At 40.1% G+C, this 25,231-nt stretch overlaps 1 long non-coding RNA gene across 4 annotated transcripts in view; it reads left to right on the top strand.

Moving 5' to 3' along the window:
* LOC133090779 (uncharacterized) overlaps window positions 1-25,231 on the top strand; it is a 258,562-nt gene that overhangs the window by 100,987 nt on the left and 132,344 nt on the right. For all 4 annotated transcript variants that reach the window (XR_009700808.1, XR_009700807.1, XR_009700806.1 and 1 more), the window contains 2 exons: window positions 385-505; window positions 19,048-19,173. This is a non-coding gene — a long non-coding RNA (uncharacterized LOC133090779). The remainder of the gene's footprint in view (window positions 1-384; window positions 506-19,047; window positions 19,174-25,231) is intronic.

Here is a 25,231-nt window from a genome sequence, read left to right as displayed (position 1 = left end):
CCATGAAGAGTGCCCCCACTTACCGCAACTAGAGAAAGCCCTCGCGCACAGAAACGAAGACCCAACACAGCCATAAATTAATTCATTAATTAATTAAAAAAAAAAAAAGGCTTGGTAGCAAGTTTATTTTAAGAGGGCTGGTAAGGGATTATTATTGGTTGTCTACCCAGAGTCCACTTTCCCCTTTCTAATGGTATGCTGTTTTCAATTTGATGTCTACTGTTGCCGCATACCACCCATGGGATGGGTACTGATTGACTTAGCCAAACATATTCAACTCCCCGTTGGTCTAGGGGAGTTACCTAAGCTAAACAGTCCAATCGGGTAAATCTTGGGACTCTGGCATGCAATCCTGAGCATTGTTTTTTGTGCTTTTCCTCTCAGAATCAGAGGATGAAGATATAAAGACAAGGACTGTTGGAGCCATTTTGCCACTAAAATGGAAGGAGCTTAAGAATGGAGCCGACAAGAAGAGAAGGGTGCAGTGAGTGGATCCCCCTGGGAGGTAAGGTGACTCTGAGGCTTGCCTTATCTCTGAACTTCAGGTGATAAAAGTGAATAAATTCTTTTACTGTATTGCTTAAGCTAATTTGAACCAACTTTTCTGTTTCTTGCACCAGAGAATTCATAAAAGATACAGAATTTGGTTCCAGGAGTAGGGTGCAGTAAACACAAACCTAAAATGTGGACTTGTCTGAGCAGAGGTGACGATGTGAAGAGCAGTGGCCTGCTGGGACTCAGGCCTGTGCCTACAAGGCACATCAGGGAAAATGGTAGGAAAATCTAGGATCTGGGATTACAGTAAGGTCCTACAATAAAGCAACAATCTTTTTTTTTTTTTAACATCTTTACTGGAGTATAATTGCTTTACAATGTTATGTTAGTTTCTGCTGTATAACAAAGTGAATCAGCTATATGTATACATATATCCCCATATCCCCTCCCTCTTGTGTCTCCCTCCCACCCTCCCTATCCCACCCCTCTAGGTGGTCACAGAGCACCAAGCTGATCTCCCTGTGCTATGCGGCTGCTTCCCACTAGCTATCTATTTTACATTTGGTAGTGTATATATGTCAACGCAACTCTCTCACTTCATCCCATCTTACACTTCCCCCTCCCTGTGTCCTCAAGTCCATTCTCTACGTCTGCATCTTTATTCCTGTCCTGCCCCTAGGTTCATCAGAACTATTTTTTTTTTTGATTACATATATATATATATGTTAGCATACGATATTTGTTTTTTTCTTTCTGACTTACTTCACTTTGTATGACAGACTCAGGTCCATCCGCCTCACTACAAATAACTCAATTTCGTTTCTTTTTTTTTTTTTTTTTAACATCTTTATTGGAGTATAATTGCTTTACAATGGTGTGTTAGTTTCTGCTTTATAACAAAGTGAATCAGTTATACATATACATATGTCCCCATATCTCTTCCCTCTTGCATCTCCCTCCCTCCCACCCTCCCTATCCCACCGCTCTAGGTGGTCACAAAGCACCAAGCTGATCTCCTTGTGCTATGCGGCTGCTTCCCACTAGCTATCTATTTTACGTTTGGTAGTGTATATATGTCCATGCCACTCTCTCACTTTGTCCTAGCTTACCCTTCCCCCTCCCCATATCCTCAAGTCCATTCTCTAGTAGGTCTGCATCTTTATTCCCATCTTGCCCCTAGGTTCTTCTGACCATTTTTTTTTCTTTCTTTTCTTTTTTTTTTTAGATTCCATATATATGTGTTAGCATACGGTATTTGTTTTTCTCTTTCTGACTTACTTCACTCTGTATGACAGTCTCTAGGTCTATCCACCTCACTACAAATAACTCAGTTTTGTTCCTTTTTGTGTCTGAGTAATATTCCATTGTATATATGTGCCACATCTTCTTTATCCATTCATCTGTTGATGGACACTTAGGTTGCTTCCATGTCCCGGCTATTGTAAATAGTTAAAGCAACAATCTTAAGATGAAGTGACCTGTCTGAGAGCGGAAGAAAGAAAGTATGGTTTTGCTTAGAAGGCCCTCTCTGGGTATGACTGCAAGAAAAATTACTGGAATCTAGCAGTGTTACAAAGACCAAATACTCGACCAAAGACAAGAGGTAAAGCTGGGGCAAAAGACAAGCCTGTCCACTTAGGTCACTCTTAAATACTTCCTATGAAACAGTCCCCACCTGACAAAGCAAATAAGTGCAGCTGTGATGGAATCAAGGACAGGGAACAAATCATTCCACTCCAAGTTATTGTCAGAAACTGTCTGGAAGCAGAAGCTAAGATAAAAGTTGCAGCCATTACATTGAGGTCTAAGGGGATGGTAATACAACAGAGGCCTGCTGTTAGACAACAGAACTTCCAAACTCAAATACAACCAGAGGCAAGCATTCTGTCCATGGTTTCTAGCCTGCAGAAGTGACTAGTCAAATATCTTGGTGATAACTAAACCTATAAAGGAGCTGTATTACCAAAGACATCTCAATCCTGAACAACCACAGTCTATGACTGCTCAAACCCTATGGCAATCTCAGACTCTTTGAAGTCACACACACAGAAAAGGGGATGCTAAAATTATGCAGCCCCTGGAAAGGGAAACTTCTCTAGATATGTCAGTGAACAAAGAAAAGCCTCCAAAAGAAGAAAACCAGAAGCTGCCAGATTGATTGATTAACTACTCCTCCACTGACAAAGCATTATCAGACCATGATGCTAAGAAAAAGGAAGAAAATCCTTAGTACCAGCATTTCCAAGCCAGAGTCCTTAGACTCCCCCTGATTAGACTGTTTAAGTCATGTTCTCATCCCCAGGTCACATACCCATCCCAGGGGAATTATGTCTTTTAGTATTATTTGCCAGTGTGTGCCTGTGTTCATGCAGGTGTGTGTTTTGCCAATTCTCGTCTTTTATAATTGAGATTTCTTTAATTGAAGTTACCTATATTCTTTCTCTACTATTATATATTGAATGTGTTGGTGACTGATACATTTGTTTTAACAAAGCATGAAGAGCTACACCCAGACTGAAATAAAAAGTTTTTATATCACCCAGAAGTCTTGGACTTGGAACTAGATGTAGTAATTGGATGATACTTTGGTTGTCTCTTTTGGGGGACAGAATGAGTGTACTGTATGTAGGTATGAATGAAGACTTTAAAAAATGCATGTGTGGGAGGATGGGTGTATGTAGGTGTTGCATAGTCAAAGGGGTGGACTGTCTAAAACCACTTAATGTGTATCCTAGGATTGAGCAAATAAGTTACTATATTATGGAAAATGAGAACCAGGTTTCTCATGGTCAGGAAAGGAAGTTATAAATAAGGAAAGGGGAAAGACTAGAGTGAATGTAGTGTTGGATTAGCATTGGAGGTTATCAACATAGACTCATGGCTTTTAATCTGTAGATGCATATAGAAATAGACATAAATATATGCCTCTGTGTTCACACATTTTTTTCCTAGTTCAATCTGCAGAGAGAGCCTAGAAGCAATGCCAGTAATAATAAACACACTAATTGCTCAGATCTTGGTTTCTGAGCACTATTCTCCAATAAAAGTTCCGTGGAGAAATGGCTGATTCTAGGCAGAGAAAGTATAAGACAGTCAGGAAATGTCTCATGATGCCAAAAATAAGGAAGTATTCAAAAAGAAATGATGGGAATATGTCAAAAGGGCACAGGAGCCTACTTGAAGGAGCTCCCAACTATCAAATCTGAGACAATTTGAACAACAAAATAAATAATACTAGTAATGGATTATAAATCATAGAATAAAATAAGATATAAACAAATATATATATATATTCTGATATAAACAAAAACACAGATAAGTGGGAGAGAAGAAAAAGTAAAATTCCAACTAATAAATGTAGAAGGAATAATGTCAAACATTTGTTAAACACCACAGTGATAATTGTTTCAAGCAAGATTTATTAATAAATGCTAAAACCAGTGGACAAAAGTAGCATGAGAAACAGGATATTTACATAATCTCAAAGAAACTCCCCCAAAGTTTCTTATTAATTACAAAGGAGAAAATAGTAACATTATTATACAGAAAGATGGCAGGCACCACCTTAATTTAGTGATCAAAGTTTTCATCAGTATGATGGTCCAAGTCATCATCATTTGTCTTTGGTTATGATGCACTCAGATGGATATAGTAGTATTTATATCCTGCAGTATTTATTCCAAAAATGTATAACCTGAACTTAAATTATGAGCAAACATCAGGCAAACCCAAATCGAGGGCCATTCTACAAAATAACTGACCAACACGCTTCAAAAATGTCAAGATAATGAAAGACAAAAAAAAACTATTCCAGATTAAATGAAACTAAGGAGACATAACAACCAAATACAAAGTGTGATCCTGGATTAGGTCTTGAACCAAAAAGAGGACATCAGTGGGACAATCGGTGGTATTTGTAAAAGACAACAGTATCGTATTAGAGAAATTTTCCTGATTTTAATCTTTGTGCAGAGGTTATGGTAGATGTTAACTTTTGGAGAATCTGGGTGAAGAGAACATAGGAAGTCTTTGTAGTATGTTTATAACGTGCTTGCAAGTGAAATCATTTCAAGATGAAAAGTTTAACATTTTTTAAATTAAATTTTAAAAACTGAAAAAAATATCCTCAGCCTTCAAAATGTTTCCATGGTCACCCCTTCTTTAAAACCTTTCCTGACCCCTTAATTATTGTAATTCCATAGTTATGTTTACTTCTATATTATAATGGTTTCTGTTATGACTCAGAGGTTCATAGACTGACAGCCTGTAAGCTAAATTGACCTTCAATCGTTTTTATGTTTGGCTGGCACAAAGGTTTTCCCATCCCCACAAATTTGATTTGTCACAGCTCCCAACTACTCTTTATTATCTTAAACATCAGGCTAATTTTACTCATTTATAATACCAAAATTTTTTTTAGTAGTTTAAACATTTCTACCAAAATCTTGAAATCTTGTGCAACAAATTAAGCAAAATATGTTTTCATAGATAACTTGATTTTAGACTCTGTTCAAATAATCACATTAACTGATTCACTGGGTCTGAGTAAATGTTCACTTGACTTTTATTACATCATGAAAATAAGTGCTATTTCATGTTTGACTCAGAAATAGCCATTAGTCACCAAATTCCTAACACTGCTCTTTGAGTTTAATAGCAGTTTAGATCAATCACAAAATATATGAAAATGAGGAGATTCAGAGAGATTCTGCATTTATTACTCATTTCTCAGAAACTTTAGGGGCTGTTGGTTTAGGGATTACATCATCTCTTCCAGAGTCTTCCTCTACCCCATAATCTAATCACCTGGATGCTACTCTCAGAGATTCAGATTGAATTCCTGTGCAGTAGGGCCTAGGCATTCATTCATATATATACATATATATTTAGGTTTCCCAGATGATTCTAATGTGCACCTACATTGGAGAATCACCGATCATCCTTGGTTATGTTTGGGGGAATGGAGCACGCACTGTCCTGGAACAGAAGATTATAACAGGAACTTGACAAAATTTACCCCTTTCAATACCCCTTGATACGAGGTGGATCACTGAGAAGAAATTATACATTAAAAATTCCTGGGGAGTTTGTTAAGCATGCAGATTCCAGGATCACACCCTCATAGATTCTGATTCAGTATTTCTATTGCACACTATGCTAATTACTGGTTAGCTACTTCATAAAAAGACCTACAGCTCACTCTTGTTCAAGGCTTTATTTCTGAATCACTTGTCCTGACCCACTCATTCCTCCCACCACTTTGCCTCTTCTTAATCCCGCAAACGTCCACATTTATTGCTCATGTTCTTTTCCATCTTCAACTTTCCCATTGGACTTAACTTCTGGCATTTTCTTCTTGGCTCCTCATTCACCATAGTATGATCTCCCTCAGTGAACCTGCTTTAGCTTGTCTTGGGAAACTGCCCACACACTAGGCCCATTCTTCCCAGAGATTTCTCCTCTTCAGATTCACCTCCCCCATCTTCCACATGCTGGATTTACCCCAGCTTGAGCCTTCCTGTATTAGTTGATTAAAAAGTCACCTTAAAACTTTACGGCTTTAACACAACAAATATGATTCTATGGGATAAGTAGATGTTTCTTCTAGTCTGGACCAGCTGGGCTGGAGTGGGGCTCACTCACATCTTTGAGACCTCAGTTGGGACAGCTGGGACAGCTCGGGGCCTCTCTCCACATGCTCTCTCATCCTCCAGTAGGTCAGCCTGGGCTTCTTCAAATAGTGGTGGAAGGGCTCTATAGAATCAACAAGAGAGGGCAAGCCCCAACAAGCAAATCTTTCTTCAAATTGCTGCTTGTGCTACATTTGCTGATGTCCCATGGACCAAAGCAAGTCACTGGCCAAACCTAAAGCCAATGTGGGAAGGGGCTATTTAAAGGCATAAATCACTGGTGCCCATTACTACAAAAGTAGACTATAGCCTTCCCCCTAATTCCAATTATTTATGCCCCTTTCGTGTGCAAATTCTACTGTCTTCCTCTGAACCGCCCCCCCCCACCAAGTCTCATTTAACTATAGTGTTAGGCTCAGAGTCTAGAGTCTTGTGATTTCTATCAAGTTCAAATGAGGATGAGGCAGTTCCTTGGCTGTGACTTTTTTGGATCCAGAAACCTGTAAATGAAAGAGACAAGTTATATGCTGTGCACACACTCAACAAACAGTGCAAGCCAGAGACAGAACAATTGCAGTAAATATTTCCATTCAAAAAGGGAATTAAAGGAAAACACATAGACACACTGACTCCTAAGAATTCTGGAATCCTGCCAGGCACATGTTGCCAAGTTTCCCTATTCCGATAGCAGGACCCAGATCTGCTCCCCGGGAGTAGTTTCCCAATCCATTGTTCTCCATTGCTCTTGGCGCCTCTGTCCATCTCTTGGCTTTACCTTCTGAAACAACCTTCCTTTTCCAAAAGAAGCAGCCTGTGTTGTCCCCTGGGTAGCTTTCTGAGCCTACCTCTTACTCAAAAAAAAAATTGGGGGCTCAAAGGCCATTTTGCAATTTGTGAAATCTTAGACCCTTTTACTCCAAGCTGGCTATGGTTTTGTTGTTTGTTTGTTTTTAATTAAGACTTTATTAAAGCAGTTTTCAGTTCATGGCAAAATTGAGGGGGAATTGCAGAGATCTCCCATATATCCCTGCCCTCACACATGCATAACCCCCCATTATCAACATTTCCCCCGCAGATGGTACATTTGTTACAATCACTGAACCTACATTGACACATCTTCATCACCCAGAGTCCATAGTTACATAGGGTTCATTCATGGGTTTGGACAAATGTATAATGATACATATCCTTCATTACGGCATCATACAGAGTATTTTCAGTGCTCTAAAAATCCTCTGTGCGCTGCCTGTTCATCCCCAACAAACCCTGGCAACCACTGATCTTTTTACTGTCTCCATAGTTTTGCCTTTTCCAGAATGTTACTATGGTTTTGGTTTTTGTTTTTTTGTTTTAGTACAACTCTCTTTAAAATGTCATAGGTGGGGCTTCCCTGCTGGTGCAGTGGTTGAGAATCTGCCTGCTAATGCAGGGGACACGGGTTCGAGCCCTGGTCTGGGAAGATCCCACATGCCGCGGAGCAACTGCGCCCGTGAGCCGCAATTACTGAGCCTGCGCGTCTGGAGCCTGTGCTCCGCAACAGGAGAGGCCGCGATAATGAGAGGCCCGCGCACCGCGATGAAGAGTGGCCCCCGCTTGCCGCAACTGGAGAAAGCCCTCGCACAGAAACGAAGACCCAACACAGCCAAAAATAAATAAATAAATAAATAAAATTAAAAAAAAAAAAAAATGTCATAGGTGTTCTATTATTGTAACTTATGCCCACTGCATGTTCCAAGCCACATCGATAATTCTTTCTGAGACTGGAATCTCTCTACTTTGAGCATGTTTGGCTGCTGTGGAACAATACCCTAAGATTCTTAGAAGATGTTCCACCTGAGATATTCCACTGGAAACCACCTTGTAAAACCCCAAACCCCAAATTCATGAACAAGTAAGTTTCAAAAAAAGAACGGGAAGGAATCGTTTCTGCAAGAACAGGAAGGGTAACAACACAGGGAGAGACTGGGAATTTGCACCGAACCAGATCTGGGATACTCCGTTCTCACTGGATGTTGTGTGCATGGGTTGAACTTGACTGAAGGCACAAGACTGGGCAAACAGCCATAATTTGACAGGTGCTGTCCCAAGGTATATTCAGTTTCCTGAAGTATTTTTTTTTTAATTTAACATTATTTTACATGTATGTTTGCAAGTTATTTTATGGTATTTGTCATATGTTGTTTTAAATGGTTGTCCATCAAATTAATATGTCATCATTTACCAGTCCCCTGTAGTACCTTATTTAGGCAGTTTTGGTTTTCTGCTATTAAGATAACTCTGCTATCATCATCTCTATAAATTTTTACTTTTGAGTTCATTGATTGATACATTCTCCAATCTTTTAAGAATTGGATCACTGGTTAATAGTATAGAAACATACTTGAGGCAAGTGAGCTAAGTGTCCAGTGTTTTCTAGAAGGATTGTAGCAATTTATAACACTGTCATCAGCCTACCTATTTCCCTGAAGACTTATCATCATTGAATTTTATCATTTTTCTTTTTTAGAATTTAGCAGACAAAATGGCCTCTCCTAGTTTTAATTTCAATTTCTGTGACTTCTAAGTAGAGCAATAATTCTTCCTTCTGTTAAATTACCCAGAGTCATTTTTCTTGTGTGAAGTCTGCGCCAGTTGTAGAGTGTAAAATTAACGTTACGTTCAGCTTCAAATGATAAAAACAAGAAAATCCAAAGGACAAAAAATTTAACAGTGTTTTTTTTCTTTCTCACATAAAAGAAGTCTGGGAACAGTCCAGTGCTGCCAGACACTCCAAGTTGTCAGGGACCCCGGCTTGGTCAATGTTATTGCTCTATAGCCCTTAGCAACAGCATCTGTGTTCCAGTTGGCAGGAAGGAGATGAGGGGATGTGGGTGAGGGTGGGATAAGCCACTTCCCTTTAGGGACATTTTCCAGAAGGTGCACACCACTTCTGTTTATATCCCCTTGGTCAGCACTAAGTTTTATTTCCAGAAGAAAAGGGAGGACAGACAGTGTGTTGACTAGCAGTCCCTGCCACACACAGCCCATCTCCATCTCCCATGAGGGCTGAGAAAGTAGACGCAGTGGGAGGAAGCGATGGTGCTGTTCAACGGGGAATAAGGGAGCAAAGGCGCCAAGACTCAGTCTGGCACAGAGAGATGAGTGTGTAGAAAATCTCACCCAGGTGAATCAGGTTCTCTCTGATCCTGAACTCTTTCTGGTGCTTAACCCTTAGCCCTCTCGTATAGACCTTTCATCTCCTCCCGCAGATTCTCAACATTTTTCAAGACCCAGCTCAGATCTGAACTCCTTCCGCAGCCTTTCCTTCCCAGCCCAAGCGCTTACTACTTATTTGAACCTAGGCACCAAGATAGGTCTTGTTATCATTTCTCCATGTGTAGTTGACCCAAAGAAATTACAAATTTATGGAAAGCAGGCATAGTACCTTACATTTTTCAGTGGACATCACCCTTCCATGTTCTCTTATCTCAATTTAGGAATCCCTGCCTACTTGCAAATATCCTGTTTTGGGGAATCCAAGGTTGAAAAATCCAGTGAATATAATTTGCTCAAGAAGACATCAAGTATTAATTTACACCATCCGTTCTAGTCGGTAAACAAAAAATATGGCAACAGGATAAGAACATTTGGGACTTAGTAATATGATGTTTTTGTTCTGCTGTTTTGTTTTGAATTCCACAGCTCTGCTTTAGAGATAACTCAGAGATATCAAAGAACTTACTCCTGAAAATTGTTACATGTGGCTTGAAACTGTATGTCAGGGATACATTAAGTATATGGCAAATTGGAGGATGCTGCCTGATAATCAAGATGTAACACTCTGTTTCATAAAAAAGGAATATTTGCCCATTTATTCACAAATGTGTAATATGTATCAAGTGCCTGCTACCCACCAGGGGAGATGGTGTGGGGTCAGATATTCTGAGGAATTCAAGATGAATCAGACCGGGATGTGGCTCTCAAGAAGCTTTAGCCTTGTAGGTGAGAAACACACACATAAATGTTAATAAGTTACCTTTTAACTGTCTCTTTAACTGTTGGAGAGTGGAAGAAACACAATTAGCAGAAAGAGAACCTTGCTATGGATCGATCAAGCACAAACAGGAAACCTTAGAGTGGCTCAAAGCAGCCCTTGACTTAAAGTGCATGGGGAGTGGGGTTGGGATGAATGTCAAGGTCAAGAGGACAGTATGAATCCAAGTAGGATGGCAGGCATCCTCAGGGTAGCGGGTGGAATTTGCATGGGCATGTGAAGGGCTGAAATGTGGGCCTTTCCAACTGTCTATTGTTAGGTGGTGCCTGCTATGTTGATTATTATGTATTTTGCCTCTTACCCCAGGTATACCCTGGCTATAGGAAAAGAAGATGTGAAAGGCAGGAGAGAGCCATATTGTTGAGGGCCCCAAATGTCAGGCTAGGAAGCTGAGAGCCAGTGGGGCGCCATGGACAAGTGTGGTCTTAGAAGCAGGTAAAAGAAATCCCCAAGTTCACATTTCTTCTTTATCAGATATTTACTGTGTGAATTTGGCCAACTAATTTCTCATGTGTAAAATGAGGATAATGATACTGATACTGACATCTCACTCAATACATAAAAATGTCTTGTTGCCCCACAGAAGTTGTTAAACATATGGTTCAGTATGGCTAATGGCCTTGCTAAGCAGTCTATAAACTACCACTTGATAAAATTAGAAATGAATTAATCCTTTTATAGCTAGAAAATTCTTCAACAGATCACTCATTCAGATCTAATGGCACCATTTCCAGAAACTTCTTGATACTTCTTGAGCTGTCAGGCTGAGGATTGAAGAAGGAGGAACCCCTGGATTTCTGAGTAAAGGACACCCAGGGGATCCAGGTGCTTGGGCATTCCTCTTCTCTGCTTCCCAGCAAGGGAGGCCCCTCAGCCTAGAAATACCTGCCCAGGAGGGAGCTGGGGCAGGGGAGGGAGGAAGCAGAGTGGAGATGTGATGGGAGGAGTTTGGGAGAGAAAGTGAGAGGATGCCAAGGAAACCTGGTTTTACTGAGTGGCATCCCCCGTCCAACGCCAACTCCTCCAGAAGCTAGGCTCTGGAGAGCCTTTTGAGCTAGGGACCCAGGGGTAACTCTGCCCAACAGGTGATATTCAGGAGAAATTTCTGGTTGACACCTCTGGCATTTGCAGCTTATAGTGCCTAGAAACTCTGAGAGACTGAAGAGGCCCCAGGAGATGGGAAAGAACTCAGAAAAAACGCAGGAGGTAAGAAGATAGGAGTGTCCTCACCTACTTCACCAACCAGGGCAAGGCCTTTAGCAATGGCCTCTCTTTGGATTGCAAATGGTGTATCTGGACCATCTCAACTCATCAGCCTGCACATCTTACTGTGCAACAATCAGAAAGCAAGATCTGAGGTCCTTGGGAATGAGAACTGAGCCTGGAAGATTGAAGAGGGGGAGAGACGAAGAAAAAGAAGAAGAAATGAGCAACTGGAACTCAGAGGAAGATGGCTCTGGCTGGCCTGTTGAAATGGGGGGCTTGAGATCTTTGGCTTGAAGGAAATAGACATTGGGGTGAGTGCAGTCAAGGGAAAGACGATGGACAGAGGGCACCCAGAACAACCCACCATTAGGGGCACACAAAGTCCCATCAAAGAGTGCACAGACATGGGTAATTTCAAGAGAATTTTCAGCTCCCTGTTTCCCTATATGTTATTTGCCAAAATGATCCCCCTGAGGGCAGATCCTAGGTATCCTGCTGGTTCTCATTCCCCACCTCACCTTTGACCATGGCCCTGTGGTACTTTTCAAAAGGAAGTTCTACCTGTCATGCAGGTGGCATCTTACTATGGTGCACTGCCTCGCAGGGAAAAATCCTCCAGGGCACCAAATAAAGGGTCAACTTGGTGCCAAATAAAGGGTCTGGGTCTCAAGTACATATTTTACATTGATTTCAAGTAGGAGGAGGTGAAAGATTAAGATTATAGTTTCAAATTAAAGTAAGTTATGTGGGTTATCTTCTTAAATATTTACTCAAACTCATGGGGGAGCAAGTTCCTTTAGCTTTTGCCCAAAGATTATTGAGTGTTATAAATCTGTATTTATTTTTTAATTTGGGTACAATTTTTCTGTTTGCTTCAACTTTTCTACACCTTTAGTGACCCAAAACCTTCTCTTCTTTTTGCTGGTAATTTCCACAAAATATTGTCTTATTCTAGCAATGAGCAAAATTCATCTGTGATACATAAATTGATCTTTAAAAAAGGCTAGTTTCCTTTTGTATGTTTAATGATTATTTTTAAATTTTATATTATAACTATTCATTTCACTCAATGATATACCAATATAAATTGCAATGATAAATCAACCTAGAATATTGATTAACATGTAGAGTCTTATGGTGAGAGGAAATTTTAACTTTTTCAATGTTTTTTTTGAATTTTAGAATTTTATTTATTTTTTTATACAGCAGGTTCTTATTAGTTATCCATTTTATACACATCAGTGTATACATGTCAATCCCAATCGCCCAATTCATCACACCACCCCCCCCACCACCACCGCCGCTTTCCCCCCTTGGTGTCCATGCGTTTGTTCTCTACATCTGTGTCTCAATTTCTGCCCTGCAAACCAGTTCATCTGTACCATTTTTCTAGGTTCCACATATATGCGTTAATATACAATATTTATTTTTCTCTTTCTGACTTACTTCACTCTATATGACAGTCTCCAGATCCATCCACGTCTCTACAAATGACCCAATTTCGTTCCTTTTTATGGCTGAGTAATATTCCATTTTAAATATGTACCACATCTTCTTTATTCATTCTTCTGTCGATGGGCATTTAGGTTGCTTCCATGACCTGGCTATTGTAAACAGTGCTGCAATGAACATTGGGGTGCACGTGTCTTTTTGAATTATGGTTTTCTCTGGGTATATGCCCAGTGGTGGGATTGCTGGGTCATATAGTAATTCTATTTTTAGTTTTTTAAGGAACCTCCATACTGTTCTCCAGAGTGGCTGTATTAATTTACATTCCCACCAACAGTGCAAGAGGGTTCCCTTTTCTCCACACCCTCTCCAGCATTTGTTGTTTGTAGATATTCTGATGATGCCCATTCTAATTGGTGTGAGGTGATAACTCATTGTAGTTTTGATTTGCATTTCTCTAATAATTAGTGATGTTGAGCAGCTTTTCATGTGCTTCTTGGCCATCTGTATGTCTTCTTTGGAGAAATGTCTATTTAGGTCTTCTGACCATTTTTTGATTGGGTTGTATGTTTTTTTAATATTGAGCTGCATGACCTGTTTATATATTTTGGAAATTACTCCTTTGCCCGTTGATTCCTTTGCAAATATTTTCTCCCATTCTGAGGGTTGTCTTTTTGTCTTGCTTGTAGTTTCCTTTGCTTTGCAAAAGCTTTTAAGTTTCATTAGGTCCCATTTGTTTATTGTTGTTTTTATTTCCATTACTCTAGGAGGTGGATCAAAAAAGATCTTGCTGTGATTTATGTAAAAGAGTGTTTTTCCTGTGTTTTCCTCTAAGAGTTTTATAGTGTCCAGTCTTACTTTTAGGTCTCTAATCCATTTTGAGTTTATTTTTGTGTATGGTGTTAGGGAGTGTTCTAATTTCATCCTTTTACATGTGGCTGTCCAGTTTTCCCAGCACTACTTATTGAAGACACTGTCTTTTCTCCATTGTATATCCTTGCCACCTTTGTCATAGATTAGTTGAACATAGGTGTGTGAGTTTTTCTCTGGACTTTCTATCCTGTTCCATTGATCTATATTTCTGTTTTTGTGCCAGTACCATATTGTCTTGATTACTGTAGCTTTGTAGTATAGTCTGAAGTCAGGGAGTCCGATTCCTCCAGCTCCGTTTTTTTCCCTCAAGACTGCTTTGACTATTTGGTGTCTTTTGTGTCTCCATACAAATTTTAAGATTATTTGTTCGAGTTCTGTGAAAAATGCAATTGGTAGTTTGATAGGGATTACATTGAATCTGTAGATTGCTTTGGGTAGTATAGTCATTTTCACAATGTTGATTCTTCCAATCCAAGAACATGGTATATCTCTCCATCTGTTGGTATAATCTTTAATTTCCTTCATCAGTGTCTTATAGTTTTCTGCATGCAGGTCTTTTGTCTACTTAGGTAGGTTTATTCCTAGGAATTTTATTCTTTCTTCTGCAATGGCAAATGGGAGTGTTTCCTTAATTTCTCTTTCAGATTTTTCATCATTAGTGTATAGGAATGCAAGAGATTTCTGTGCATTAATGCTGTATCCTGCAATTTTACCGAATTCATTGATTACCTCTAGTAGTTTTCTGGTGGCATCTTTAGGATCCTCTATGTATACTGTCATGTCATCTGCAAACAGTGACAGTTTTACTTCTTCTTTTCCAATTTGCATTCCTTTTATTTCTTTATCTTCTCTGATTGCCGTGGCTAGGACTTCCAAAACTATGTTGAATAATAGTGGTGAGAGTCGACATCCTTGTTTTGTTCCTGATCTTAGAGGAAATGCTTTCAGTTTTTCACCATTGAGAATGATGTTTGCTGTGGGTTTGTCATATATGACCTTTATTATGTTGAGGTACGTTCCCTCTATGCCCACTTTCTGGAGAGTTTTTATCATGAATGGGTGTTGAATTTTGTCCAAAGCTTTTTCTGCATCTATTGAGATGATCATATGGTTTTTATTCTTCAACTTGTTAATATGGTGTATCACATTGATTGAATTGTGTATATTGAAGATTCCTTGCATCCCTCGGATAAATCCCACTTGATCATGGTGTATGATCCTTATAATGTGTTGTTGGATTCTGTTTGCTAGTATTCTGTTGAGGATTTTTGCATCTATGTTCATCAGTGATATTGGTTTGTAATTTTCTTTTTTTGTAGCATCTTTGTCTGGTTTTGTTATCAGCGTGATGGTGGCCTCATAGAATGAGTTCGGGAGTGTTCCTTCCTCTGCAATTTTTCAGAAGTGTTTGAGAAGCATGGGTGTTAGCTATTCTCTAAATGTTTTATAGAATTCACGTGTGAAGCCATCTGGTCCTGGACTTTTGTTTGTTGGAAGATTTTTAATCACGGTTTCAATTTCATTACTTGTGATTGGTCTGTTCATATTTTCTATTTCTTCCTGGTTCAGTCTTGGAAGGTTATACCTTCTAAGAATTTGTCCATTTCTTCCAGGTTGTCCATTTTATTGGCATAGAGTTGCTTGTAGTAGTCTCTTAGGATGCTTTGTATTTCTGCGGTGTCCGTTGTAACTTCTCCTTTTTCATTTCTAATTTTATTGATTTGAGTCCTCTCCCTCTTTTTCTTGATGAGTCTGGCTAATGGTTTATCAATTTTGTTTATTTTCTCTAAGAACCAGCTTTTAGTTTTATTGATCTTTGCTATTGTTTTCTTTGTTTCTATTTCATTTATTTCTGCTCTGATCTTTATGATTTCTTTCCTTCTACTAACTTTGGGTTTCGTTTGTTCTTCCTTCTCTAGTTTCTTTAGGTGTAAGGTTAGATTGTTTATTTGAGATTTTTCTTCTGTCTTGAGGTAGGCTTGTATAGCTATAAACTTCCCTCTTAGAACTGCTTTTGCTGCCTCCCATAGGTTTTGGATCATTGTGTTGTCATTGTCATTTGTCTCTAGGTATTTTTTTAATTTCCTCTTTGATTTCGTCAGTGATCTCTTGGTTATTTAGTAAAGTATTGTTTAGCCTCCATGTATTTGTGTTTTTTATTTGTTTTTCCCTGTAATTGATTTCTAATCTCATAGTGTTGTGGTCAGAAGAGATGCTTGATATGACTTCAATTTTCTTAAATTTACTGAGGTTTGATTTGTGACCCAAGATGTGATCTATCCTGGAGAATGTTCCGTGTGCACTTGAGAAGAAAGTGTAATCTGCTGTTTTTGGATGGAATGTCCTATAAATATCAATTAAATCTATCTGGTCTATTGTGTCATTTAAAGCTTGTGTTTCCTTATTAATTTTCTGTTTGGATGATCTGTCCATTGGTGTAAGTGAGGTGTTAACGTCCCCCACTATTATTGTGTTACTGTTGATTTCCTCTTTTAGAGCTGTTAGCAGTTGCCTTATGTATTGAGGTGCTCCTATGTTGGGTGCATATATACTTATAATTGTTATATCTTTTTCTTGAATTGATCCCTTGATCATTATGTAGTGTCCTTCCTTGTCTCTTGTAACATTCTTTATTTTAAAGTCTATTTTATCTGATATGAGTATTGCTACTCCAGCTTTCGTTTGATTTGCATTTGCATGGAATATCTTTCTCCATTCCCTCACTTTCAGTCTATATGTGTCCCTAGGTCTCAAGTGGGTCTATTCTAGACAGCATATATATGGGTTCTGTTTTTGTATCCATTCAGCGAGCTTGTGTCCTTTGGTTGGAGCATTTAATCCATTCACGTTTAAGGTAATTATTGATATGTATGTTCCTATTACCATTTTCTTAATTGTTATGGGTTTGTTTTTGTAGTTCCTTTTCTTCTCTTGTGTTTCCCACTTAGAGAAATTCCTTTAGCATTTGTTGTAGAGCTGGTTTGGTGGTGCTGCTTTTCTTAGCTTTTTCTTGTCTGTAAAGCTTTTGATTTCTCCATCGAATCTGAATGAGATCATTGCCAGGTACAGTAATCTTGGTTGTAGGTTCTTCCCTTTCATCATTTTAAATATATCATGCCACTCCCTTCTGGCTTGTAGAGTTTCTGCTGAGAAATCAGCTGTTAACGTTATGGGAGTTCCCTTATATGTTATTTGTCATTTTTCTCTTGTTGCTTTCAATAGTTTTTCTTTGTCTTTAATTTTTGTCAGTTTGATTACTATGTGTCTCTGCATTTTTCTCCTTAGTTTTATCCTGCCTAGGACTCTCTGGGCTTCCTGACCTTGGGTGGCTATTTCCTTTCCCATGTTAGGGAAGTTTTTGACTATACTCTCTTCAAGTATTTTCTCTGGTCCTTTCTCTCTCTCTTCTCCTTCTGAGACCCGTATAATGTGAAGGTTGTTATGTTTAATGTTGTCCCAGAGGTTCCTTAGGCTGTCTTCATTTCTTTTCATTCTTTTTTCTTTATTCTGTTCCATGGCAGTGAATTCCACCATGCTGTCTTCCAGGTCCCTTATCCGTTCTTCTGCCTCAGTTATTCTGCTACTGATTCCTTCTAGTGTATTTTTCATTTCAGTTATTGTATTGTTCATCTCTGTTTATTCTTTAATTCTTCTAGGTGGTTGTTCTTTAATTCTTCTAGGTCTTTGTTAAACACTTCTTTCATCTTCTCGATCTTTGCCTCCATTCTTTTTCTGAGGTCCTGGATCATCTTCACTATCATTATTCTGAATTCTTTTTCTGGAAGGTTGCCTATCTCCACTTCATTTAGTTGTTTTTCTGGGGTTTTATCTTGTTCCTTCATCTGGTACATAGCCCTCTGCCTCTTCATCTTGTCTATCTTTCTGTGAATGTGGTTTTTGTTCCCCAGGCCCCAGGATTGTAGTTCTTCTTGCTTCTGCTGTCTGCCCTCTGGTGGATGAGGCTATCTAAGAGGCTTGTGCAAGTTTCCTGACTGGAGGGACCGGTGGTGGGTAGAACTGGGTGTTGTTCTGGTGGGCAGAACTCAGTAAAACTTTAATCCACTTGTCTGCTGATGGTTGGGGCTGGGTTCCCGCCCTGTTGGTTGTTTGGCCTGATGCGTCCCAACACTGGAGCCTACCCGGCTCTTTGGTGAGGTTAATGGCGGACTCTGGGACAGGTCATGCCAAGGAGCAGCTCCCAGAACTTCTGCTGCCAGTGTGTCCATCCCCATGGTGAGCCACAGCCACCCCCACCTCCGCAGGAGTTCCTCTAAAATTAGCAGGTATGTCTGGTTCAGTCTCCTATGGGGTCATTGCTCCTTCCTCTGGGTCCCGATGCACACAGTACTTTGTGTGTGCCCTCCAAGAGTGGAATCTCTGTTTCCCCCAGTTCTATTGAAGTCCTGTGATCAAATCCCACTAGCCTTCGAAGTCTGATTCTCTAGGAATTCCTCCTCCTGTTGCTGGACCCGCAAGTTGGGAAGCCTGACGTGGGGCTCAGAACCTACACTCCAGTGGGTGGACTTCTGTGGCATAAGTGTTCTCCAGTTTGTGAGTCACCCCCCCAGCAGTTATGGGAATTGATTTTATTGTGCTTGTGCCTTTCCTACCGTCTCATTGTGGCTTCTCCTTTGTCTTTGGATGTTGGGTATCTTTCTTGGTGAGTTCCACCGTCTTCCTGTCGATGATTGTTCAGCAGTTAGTTGTGATTCCAGTGCTCTTGCAAGAGGGAGTGAGTGCACGTCCTTCTACTCCACCATCTTCAGGACTGCAGCCAACTTTTTCAATTTTGAAGTAATAATAATCATAATAAATATTCATTACAGAAAAATTTAATATGTAAAACTTTAACTTATGTGCATATTTGTTGCCAAGAATTATGATATGGTGATCAATAGCATATTTCTAAGCTTAAAAGTATATTTTACTAAAACAAAATTCTGTGGGTAACATAGATGGAAATATGAGTGCAAGGAGGAACAATAAATAATGGAAAATTTCTGGCTGTTAAAAGAGCTTGTTCATGTGTTTTTCAAATAGATGAAGGTAGGTATTTCATACATTTGAGTGATTTAACAGTTCTAAAAGTCAGTGTGCCAGAAGTTATGTATTTCTCAATTACTTAAACTTGCAATAAAAATTTTATATGTTAACTTTAAAATGTGTGAGGATATATAATTTTTCCAAGAATATTAAGAGTTCCCAGAACAAAGTATTTTGTAGATCTCTGCCCTAAGATGTGGGAGACGAATGCAGAAAGGGAAGGGGGTGGCAGGGGAGGTGCCAACCCATGCTACCATTTTGCCTGCATGTGGGGTTGTGCCCCATGTCATTTCTGAGCTGTCACTGCTTTGCTGTCAGGATGTCTTGTCTGGCTTTCTGAGAAGATATGAAGCAGACGGACCTGAGCTGGAACACTTCATTCTCCAGAGTGCTTGCTCAGATGTGAACAGGCGTGACGATGGACTCTGCTTGTGGATCGTGACTGTAAGTGTGCCCTGCAGTCACCCTGTAGTGCTCACAATCCTACAAGAGAATGGGAGTGGGATATGGGAGTGGGGGAGCCAATTAGACTCCCTGGGTTGCTAACATCTTGGTGAAACTGCCATGTTTTTGTGTGTGTGCATGTTGGTTTCTGCTTTATAACAAAGTGAATCAGCTATACATATACATATATCCCCATATCTCATCCCTCTGCGTCTCCCTCCCACCCTCCCTATCTCACCCCTCTAGGTGGTGACAAAGCACTGAGCTGACCTCCCTGTGCTATGCGGCTGCTTCCCACTAGCTATCTATTTTACATTTGGTAGTGTATATATGTGCTTGCCTCTCTCTCACTTCGTCCCAGCTTCCCCTTCCCCCTCCCCATGTCCTCAAGTCCATTCTCTATGTCTGCGTCTTTGTTCCTGTCCTGCCCCTAGGTTCTTCAGCACCTTTTTTTTTTTTTTTAGATTCCATATATATGTGTTAGCATATGGTATTTGTTTTTCTCTTTCTGACTTACTTCACTCTGTATGACAGACTCTATATCCATCCACTTCACTACAAATAACTCAATTTTGTTTCTTTTTATGGCTGAGTAATATTCCACTGTATATATGTGCTACCTCTTCTTTATCCATTCATCTGTCAATGGACACGTATGTTGCTTCCGTATCCAGTTTTCCCAGCACCACTTATTGAAGAGGCTGTCTTTTCTCCATTGTATATCCTTGCCTCCTTTGTCATAGATTAGTTGACCATAGGCATGTGGGTTTATCTCTGGGCTTTCTATCCTGTTCCATTCATCTATATTTCTGTTTTTGTGCCAGTACCATATTGTCTTGATTACTGTAGCTTTGTAGTATAGTCTGAAGTCAGGGAGTCCAATTCCTCCAGCTCCGTTTTTTTCCCTCAAGACTGCTTTGGCTGTTCGGGGTCTTTTGTGTCTTCATACAAACTGTGAAATTTTTTGTCCTAGTTCTCTGAAAAATGCCATTGGTAGTTTGATAGGGATTGCATTGAATCTGTAGATTGCTTTGGGTAGTATAGTCATTTTCACAATGTTGAGTCTTCCAATCCAAGAACACGGCATATCTCTCCATTTGTTTGTATCATCTTTGATTTCTTTCATCAGTGTCTTATAGTTTTCTACATATAGGTCTTTTGTCTCCTTAGGTAGGTTTATTCCTAGGTATTTTATTCTTTTTGTTGCAATGGTAAATGGGAGTGTCTCCTTAATTTCTCTTTCAGATTTTTCATCATTAGTGTATAGGAATGCAAGAGATATCTGTTGAAGCTGCCATTTAACTGAAAAGATGTAGTGTTAAAAATGCATGATGGAATGGGTAGGAGAACATGGGTTATCCTATTAGCCTTCAGGGCCTAGAGCCCTAGGTGACTCTGAGCACAGGACTTAGGCGTCTCCAAGCTCAGGCTCCCAGGCGTAGATGGATCCCTTGGCACCCCTGTCAGTGCTGATGGCTCACCCTTCTCCTGACCTCATCTACCCTGTGCTGGTGCTGCCTGCTTGGTGCATTTCATCATCCTCTCTTACACCTCCCTGGAGTCTCGCCACTTGCGTAGGATGTTTGCCAGCAAAGGCTGTTTTGGCAGAAGGTACACTGGGTTCTCTGAGCTAAGGAAAAGCCAGTCCCTTTAGAAGTCAGTTTCCAAGTGGCTCCAGAAGTTCCTTTCTCTGTGGCGCCCAGTTGTCACAAGGACAGGCTATGTCCAGGAGTGTTGACCCCGGGCCTGGCCTGGCAGGAACAAGGCAAGTGGGAGGGATGATCTGAGGCCAGCAGGGATGCCCTGCTGGCAAAAACAAACAAGACACATGGAAACAAAGGGGGTTCTCAGGCAGTCACAGCCATGGGGTCCTGACAGCTCTGAAGGCCACAGAGAAAGCAGGAGGGTGTGAAGTGGCATCTCCAGTTTGCACTTAAAATAGTAACTTTCCCAGTCTGCCCTTTCCTCAATGAAACCAAAAGTCACCTTTATGATGGGAGGGTCTCACTATACCATGGCCTTTAGATCAGTGGTCCTCAGGGTGGGAAGTGAGGTCCATGAGGTCAAAACTATTCCCATAATGATATTAAGATTCTGTTTTAATATTCATTCTCTCATTAGTGTGTAGTGAAGGAAAATGTTTTCCTCAGCCTTCTTAGGGTTCCTGGCTTGGTCTAAAAAGTAAACTGACAAAAACAGATTAACAGGAGAAAAGCATACCCAGTCTCTTGAATTTTTACATGTACATGGGAGCCTTCACAAGGGACTAAAGACCTGAAGAAGTGCCCAGAGCAGGAAGCTTTTTACCTTTCAGACAAAGAAACAATAAATTGGTGACAAATTGACAAGGCAAAGAAGTTTGGGCTAGACATAAGAATGGTAAAAAAAAGTGACCAGAAAGATAAGTGTTAGTTTAATAAGGTTTCTTTGCAGATTCCTCTAGTGCCATCACTGGGCTGATAAGAGTCTATAACCAATAAAAGAAGAAATTATTTCCTGCCTTTAGGCAGATAGGGGGGAGTTTTTTCTATGTTTACTGCTTCTTAATTGCTTTCAGCTCAAGATATGTCAAAGAGGCATATTTTGGAGTGACACACTCTGGTTTCTTTCAAGTGTACCCTGGAATTTTCCAGAGGCTCCATGACATCCAATGACATCTTTGCTCTGATGGCAAATAGAATGTGTGCTTCTGTGTTCTTATGTTTTAAAGGCTCCTCAGTTTTAATTTCTATTACAGTAAATATCAGTAGATATAATCCAATAGGTATAACAGAAGCTTTGGCGTTTCCAGTAATTTCTAAGAGTGCTAAGAAGTCCTGAGGCCAAAAGACTTGCCGTCTTAGAGCTTGTATTTCAGCACTTGTTTTGTAGATTTGGAGAACGAGGTCCCAAAGAGAGGAGATCATTTGCTTAAGATCACACAGAGCTTGAGGCAGAGTCGGGCAGAAAATTCTGTACACACCACGGTGCCCAGGTCACTTTGCTGCTTAACTACTCGCCAGAGCAGTGATTCTCATATAATCGCTTACTTCCCTCCGAGTACATGGGGCAGGGCCTTATGTGCGCCTTTTGCCTCCTGCCCCCCACCGCCCCCGGGGAAGAGGGGGTCTTTCAGTGTAAGAAGATGCAACAGGACAACGCTACAGGAGGCCACTCACAGTAACAAGACTGGAAAAGTAATGTTTGTCTGTGGTCCTTTCGGAAGGATGTTAGGTTTCCCTGGATGGAGCCGGGAGCAGGTCGGTCCGGGACGGAGCAGGTATGATGAAGCAGCAGAGCAAGGCAGATGGGTCTGCAGCAGACTCACTTTGGACTGAAAGGTGACCAGATGGAAACAGTCAAGGTCTATTTTGTTTCATATCTTGGATCCTAACCTTGTGATCCTAGTCTATTGTGACTACGTTTATCTTCTTTCTGTTAATGTACTGCTCTCAAGGCCCTTTCAGACCTTGTGGGGCATGGCAGTTAGAGCCTTAGAAGTATCTAGTGTATTTGCCCATTCATTCAGCGGTGTCTGTTGAGTACCTGCCATGTGTCTCACACAGGTATGGGCTCTGGGGGTACATCAGTGACAAGAAACACACAGGCTCTTCTCTCATGGAGACCACCTTCTAGCAGGATGGTCCAGCTCCTCCTTTCCAGATGCCAGAGGCTCAGAAAGGTGAAGTGACTTGCTAAAGTCACAGAGCCAGGTGAGGAAAGAATTTGCTGGGAATCTACCCTGTGCCTTGTCCCCTGGGGGATACAGCAGAAACAGGTGATCTAGTCTACGCCACAAACGAGCTTGTTCGAGAGCTGAGACATATGCCCAAGTAGTATTATAAGGATTTAGAAGGCAAAGGCTAGGTGAGTATAAAGTAATTGTTTAATTGCTTTAATTACTGGAGGGGAGTTTCTGTGAAAAAAAAAATCATTCAGGGGGTTACTTTTTTGTGTTTGCTATTTCTTTAAGGTTTAATTTATCAAGCTACACATTTAAAACTCAAGTTCATTTCTCAAATTCTGCTTATAGATAGATTAGGATTTGTAAATCTGGCAAATTTGAAAAATCACTTTTGAAGGCCTTAGATTAAATGTTGTATCACTTACAAATTCAGTTGAACTGCTTTAAACATGTTAAAATGCATGTATAAATTTAATACATTTGATTTCCCTTTTAAGTTACTCAACTGCCTAATTTAACAAAACATCCTGAGTACCCAAATAACCTCTGAAAGAATTAACAAGTCACAATCTTATATGTGTGATGAGGCTTAAGTTTTCTTGGCTGTTTCAATACTATATAAAACAATGAGATTTCTACTGAAAATCAAAAGTCTCAATTAGTTACGCAGTTAAGATTTTAAATTGAAATTTCAACACTGACCTATATATAACTCAAATAGGCCAAATTATCCTAAATGTTCACATATCTAAAATACCAAATATGTACAGATTCCTAACACAAACTATTAATACTGTTGTTTGATACTTTTTAATATTCTTATACCAATCTTAACTCTTTCTGAAATAAAACAAATTAGGGAATAATTTAGATCATCCTGCCGTATTCTGGGAGTTCCCTTCCTATGGAATTTTTAGGGTTGCTTTCTCAGTTTGCTGGAGGTTGCACAGTAATCAGTGATTTTGGCCCAGATACTGACTAGACCCTTATCTGTTGCCCTGATGTCAGGAACACTCAAAGTGGTGTCCCCAGGCATGGCTTTTTTTTTTTTTTTAATATTTTATTTATTGATTGATTGATTGATTGATTGATTGCTGTGTTGGGTCTTCGTTTCTGTGTAAGGGCTTTCTCCAGTTGCGGCAAGTGGGGGCCATTCTTCATCGCGGTGCGCGGGCCTCTCACTATCGCGGCCTCTCTTGTTGCGGAGCACAGGCTCCAGACGCGCAGGCTCAGTAGTTGTGGCTCACGGGCCCAGTCGCTCTGCGGCATGTGGGATCTTCCCAGACCAGGGCGCGAACCCGTGTCCCCTGCATTGGCAGGCAGATTCTCAACCACTGCGCCACCAGGGAAGCCCCCAGGCATGGCTTTTACATTCAAGTTAGACAATAACTAATTCTGCTGCTACTCAAGGAAAATTTTAACTTCCACTCAAACATGTCATTTGAATGGATTTTGTTTTGGGGGGCGTCTTAAAAAAGTATTTTAAAGTATTAAAGTATTAAAAAGTATACGTAAAAAGTATTTTGTGTCAAACATAAAACACCCTGAAATTGAGAGAATCCTGCAATGTTTGATCTCTTCTACTTTTAGAACCTCACAATTCTTAGGAATATGAAGAAGCTGATGTGTATTCTACTGGGGACACTGAATCATTTCCACATGTGACACATGAACAGTCCTCCTTCTACTTTAAAATCACATTTTAGGAGGAGGCCCTGGACTTCAAGGCGTTTAGAGTTGTGCCTTCTTTTCTCCAACTCTATCATGAGCCTCTTAAGGGGTTAGATTTTGTCAAATATACCTCTTGAGATCCCTCCCTGCACTTAGCACAGGATGCGATCGTTATGAGATTAACAAATGTTTGAGGAATTAAATAAGAAATGTGATGAAAAGGTAGAGTCAAGTGGAAAACTGATGTAGATGTAAATCTGATTGAGTGGAAACATAGAGTAAAGGTTAGTTTTTGAAGAAGTTTAGCAGCAAAGGGTATAAATGGTTGGAAAGGTAAGGTGTAAGGAAGGGTACTGTAGGTTGATGGGAATAAGTGAGTTTCAAGAAGTGCAATAATAACAAACAAATTTTATTGAGTTCTTACTATGTTCCAGGCTCTATCTTAAGTGTTTTCTGTGTATTAACTAACTCATTTGATCCTCCCAATACCCCTGTGAGGTTTTTATCACAATTCCTGCCATTTTCCAGAATGAGGAAATGGAGGCACAGGGAGAAGTCATTCACCATTATACTGAACGTGTGACCATTTACTTTAAGATATTTCAGGATAAAATTCAGTATGATGTCTGTATGTGTAATTTAACCTTAGCCTCAGGGTAGGTAGTTAGCAGTTGACGTCTGCTAATCAGGAATTCATGCCCCAGGGGTAGTCGTGTCCCCAAA

The sequence above is a fragment of the Eubalaena glacialis genome, chromosome 4 (genome assembly GCF_028564815.1).
Source record: "Eubalaena glacialis isolate mEubGla1 chromosome 4, mEubGla1.1.hap2.+ XY, whole genome shotgun sequence".
NCBI classification, from domain to species: domain Eukaryota; kingdom Metazoa; phylum Chordata; class Mammalia; order Artiodactyla; family Balaenidae; genus Eubalaena; species Eubalaena glacialis.
Note: the sequence above shows the minus strand (reverse complement) of the source record. Positions and strands in the feature narration are given on the sequence as shown.